Source organism: Peromyscus californicus, unplaced genomic scaffold (genome assembly GCF_007827085.1).
Source record: "Peromyscus californicus insignis strain IS unplaced genomic scaffold, ASM782708v3 Scaffold_8__1_contigs__length_139910024, whole genome shotgun sequence".
In the NCBI taxonomy this organism is placed as follows: domain Eukaryota; kingdom Metazoa; phylum Chordata; class Mammalia; order Rodentia; family Cricetidae; genus Peromyscus; species Peromyscus californicus.
The window spans coordinates 18297447-18302481 of NW_026294606.1; positions in this window are offsets into that span (position 1 = coordinate 18297447).

Consider the following 5035-nt stretch of genomic DNA (forward strand, 5'->3'; position numbering starts at 1 on the left):
ACCATGAGAACAGACTGTCTCACAGTGTTTTCAGACTTCCACTCCTAGTCCCTGCCAAAAGCAGGAAGTGCAGAAGTGGGCGATAATTCTTCTTCTTTTTTTTTTTTCTTTTTAGAACACTTTATTAAAGAGTTTTGGTTGATACTTGTTTTCCCTCCCCCTGAACCTCATCAGAATTAATTTGAGCAATGCTTTCAGTTTACATGATGATTTGTCAAACAAGGCACAGAAGGGATTTTATTTATCAATGTCACTTGCCTATAAGGTAAAGTAGAAAGAGGCACCAAGGACTCAGGATGTTAGAGTGGGAGCACCCTGAGGCTTTTCTGACCCCCACTTTTTAAGCTGATGAGAAGGAGTGATATTACATGGAGCATTTCTTACTCTACATAGCCAGGGATCTAATCCAGTGTGGCTGTGGTGGATTGATTCCCCACTCTGCCACAGTAGTGGAAAACACCATGTCTCTTGTCCCGTAGAAACATGACCCACTGCTCCCCACCAACACCCCTCCCCAGGTGAGTCTGCCCTCTTTGCTTCTCTGTTCTTAGTCCGTGTGTCAACCCTTTTCATTTGTGAAGATTGAATGGAGACAGTGTATCCAAAGGACCAGGGAGCACTGTGTCTAAGTATGCCATTGCGGGGAAGGGAGGGAAAAGTGGAGGGGGAGGGAGAGAGAGAGAGAGAGAGAGAGAGAGAGAGAGAGAGAGAGAGAGAGAGAGAGAGAGAGAGAGAGAGAAGAGGAGGGGAGAGGAAGAGAGAGGAAGAGGAAGAGAAAGGGGAAGGAAATGTATGGAGGGAGGAGGGGAGATAAGGGGAGGAAGGAAAGGAGAGTGGGGGGAGGAGGGAAGCAGGAAGGAAGGAAGCAGAGAAGCAAAGTGAGGCTGAGAAAGGGAAGTGAGGAAAAGCTAGGAAGCAAAGCCGAATCTGAGGCCAAGGAAGCCATAGCCCTACAGTAAACCTGTTTTCTAAGCCCGAGTGAAACTATTTGAACACCAGGTCATTTGAATGTAAACAATACGAAATGGGGTCACAGAGTAGTTAGGGCCCTGATCCATCAGGCTGGTGGCCTTAAAAGAAGAGGAACAAAAAGGGATCTTGCCCTTGTTGGGCACACAGAATAAAGGGTGCCTGAGGACACCAGGAGAAATTGGCCATAGATCTCAGACTTCCAAGCCTCAAGAATTCTGGGGAATGAGTAAATGTTTTTTAAGTCAGCCAGGCTGTGAAATTTAGTTATCACGGCCTCAGAAGGCTAGTGGATAGATAGATTATCACTGATCAAACTCTGATTCTAGGCTTTTCCTATGGCATGCAAAGTCTCCTGACAGACCTCTCCACACAGCCTGGACACACCTTGTGGGAGCAATGGCTTCTTGGGGTGTTCAGAATCCCAAGTTGCAGATCTAAGGTACATTAGCATAGAACTCAAAGGAGATGCAGGACTTAGCCACAGGCTGAAGCTAGTTCAGCTCAAGGTCACAGTAAAAGGCAGGTTAATGTTCATTAGAAATGACTCAGGGTCCTGCTTGCTTCCCCAGTTAAAGCTGTCTAGTCTAAAGCCCATGAAGTTGGGGCTTCAGGATGCCAATTGCCCCTGCTAAGATCTGTACAGAATTTTGTATTGAATTCTAAGAAAAGTTTAAATAGAGACTGCAAACTTATGCATGCCTCCTACCCCAAATCTTACTCTTGTACCCATTTAGTATGTATGATATTATCTGGTCTGTGACAGCCACAAAGACATTAGGAGAAAAAAAGCCAAGACATTCAGGACAAGTAATTGACTGACTAAATAGACTAGGAACAATTCAAGCAAAGCCATCCAAGGGAGATGAGAGAAAAAAAGGGCATTTGCGAATCCACAAAAACTCAGTGGACACATACCAAACCCAGTGTACCTCTCCAGTGTCCCCAAAGACTCTGGAGGGTGACATTTTTCACCTGTAGGAAAACATGATTTGTCCAGGGACCTCTTGATCCTGGGCAGAGTCCTCAGGGGTAAGTATGTATCTTCTCAATCATTCCCTCCAAGAGTCATGTGGTGTGAGCATGACCGTCTCTACTTAGTGAGAGCATGGAAGTTCAATGTCATTAACGTGAGCTCTGACACCCAAGCCCACTTGAGTCCAAATCCTGAAGGCTGTCAGTTTGTTAGAGCTGGTAATGCTTACTGTGATCCAGGCTGAGAGCAGCAGCAGCAGCAGGGGATGGCTGGAGAGGGGATAGGCACAGTGACATTCTGTCGCCTGCATAATAACTTCAGCGATTTTCCAAATGGCATTCTGTCCTTGCTGCCTCTCTGCAGGTCCCAGTTTTGTCTTTAGCAGAGTACATGGTGTCTGTGAACGAGTACAGTGCTGTAGGCAACACCAGGCATTTGGATTCTCGGCTCTCCTGCTTTTCTGGTTCTTTAAAGGTTTTGAGCTCTGTAAAATTGGTAGTTTTGAATGCAAGAGCCATTAGTGATCGAGCCAAGCTTTGGACATGGAATTCCACGAGAGCGAGAAATCGTGGGGATTTTGAAAAACTTGGAACTGAATTAATCTTGCTTGGCTACAAAATCTTCATCCTGCCTAACTCTTATGTAATCTCTTTGTGGCAGCTCCCGTGTGTGTGTGTGTGTGTGTGTGTGTGTGTGTGTGTGTGTGTGTGTGTGTGCGCGCACGCATGGGTAATATATATTATATATATATATGCATATACATGGGTAAAATATATCATATGGGCAATATATGTAGGAAATATATAATATATCATATATGGGTAATGTATATGATATGACACACACACACATATATATGTATATACATACATACATATATATATGAGCATGTCTGTTTTGGGGGCAATGAATGATCACAAGCCACCTTCTCCTTTGGCTGTGAGTGTAATAAGAGCAACTAAAAGACATGTTGTTTTTCTTCCTTTCTCTTCCAAAAAGATCAACCAGAAACCCAATATGAAAGAGGCTAATGCAGTACTAAGTTTGCAAATTTAGATTGAGTCCTGCAGTCAAGGTATGCAACGTTTCCATAGCAACATTAGCTCTCATCTTGAGGATTTTCAGTCCTGTTAAAGGCACTAAACTCGTACAGTTATATATACCAGTGTGCACACAGTGTGGCCGAACTTAAGGCGGAGGCTTATTCTCCATATTTTAATTATAAGTAATTCCTCCTGCTGTGGGTGGGTATACCTGTGTCATGGGGTCGGGGCGGGGGGGGGGGGGCGCTTGGATAAATGGGTAGTGTAAAGCACCAGGTTGATGTGTTTTGTTCTTCTCTTGGTTTTTCTCCCTTTATGTTACATTTTCTCGGTACCCTGGATTCTGAAAGTGAGAAGGATAATGATGTGGCTGCTGTAAACCACCCTAGGAAGGTACCTTGCTATAATCCATGGTGCTACCTCCAAAACAATACAAAGTGAGTTTCCCCAGGAGGCCAGCTGGGAAAGGCAGGGAGGGCCATATAGCGGCACAATTGTGTAGCTGGCTCCATACTGGGTTTCTACATCAGTTTTTAAGAAGTTTTGAGTATGTGTTTGATAATATGTATGTGGGGTGTGTGGGGGTGGGGGTGGGTGTGTGTAAGTATATGCCCACGTGCATGCATGCAGGCACATGTGATGTGTTTGCAGGTGTGCTCAGGTGTCATAGCACATGTATGGAGATCAAAGACTAACTATAGGTCAATAGTCCCACCTTGTTTGAGGCAGGGTCTCTCTTGTTAGACACCAGGCTATCAGGCCTATGAGCTCCCAGGGAACCTCTGTCTCCCCTCCCTTCTCCCCACAGGAGTGCTAGGATTAGATTCATGTCACTGCAGCTTGTTGTTTGTTTGTTTTTTGTGTTGTTTGTTTGGTTGGTTTCTAAACAGGGCTTCTGGAGATTCGAACTCAGGTCCTCACATTTTCATGGCTAGTGCTTTGGACACTGAGCCATCTCCTCAGCCCCTGCATCACACTTAGTTGTTGGCACAGAAATAGGAATAGGCACCGGTCTCAAAGAAAGCCAACCCCTGGAGGAGAAAGACACTGCATTTCTCCTTGGTGAAGTTGGAGTGGAAAATTTAGTAAAAGCCCAAGTCAGCTGGGAAGGGGAGTTGTGCTTGATTTTTCAGGAGCCATCCATGAAAAAGAAAGAAAAGGACATGTGTAATGAACATTTCCCTGGTGGAAAAAAAGAAGTAATAATTGTAGATACTTGCTAGCAATGCGGATGTTGCTCAAGTGACTGCAGCAGACGGAGATGGCAAAGATGCAGGAAGATTCACCGAGTCTCCCCAGCACACAGCACTGTTGGGCAGTCATGGAGAGCTGGAGTGAGTGTTGGGGAGGCAGGGAAACGTGTCTTCAATGCACTTTTAGTCTGAAATAGTACCAGGGTGTCACAGACATACAGAAACTCTGAATGAAACAGACAAATGGATGTGGCAGAAGGCTCACAGCGAAACCAGCCTGTGAGGATGGGGCTATTTTTAGGCACCTAATGAAGAAAGCAGCTGTATTCAGAGAGGCTGTCACTCGCAGCTTGTGGGACCAATTTGTTCTGTTCCAGGGTTCCAGCATTGATCAGCAGTCGGCCTCCTCTCGGATGCCCAGGAAGGGGCTCCACATAGTAATTACTGCTGCTTTGGGGTTTTCTTTCAGAGTTTAGAGAAGATGTTTAGTTAATAGACCCATTAGAATCAGGGAATATAAGAGAAACAATGAGCTATTCCGGGGCCCTTCTGGAGCAAGCCTGGCCCCATAGAAACCCGTTTCAAAGCCTTAAGGCGCAGAGGACAAAACTCCAGCGTGCTCCCTCTATGACCTAAGTAGCCAGGCTCTGTCTCTTTTGTTCTCTTTGACCTAAGCTGCTAAGCAAGAGTATAGAAGGCAAGCGACATTCCCCGGGAACTGCTCGACAAGCTGGAGAGTGACCCACTTTTGGAAACAAAAGCAAGCAAGAGAGAATGCCTTCAGGTCCCATGCAGAGCACCGAGGGGGTCTAGGTATGGAACAGGGAAAAGTTGCTCCCTCGGTTCCTGGGGAG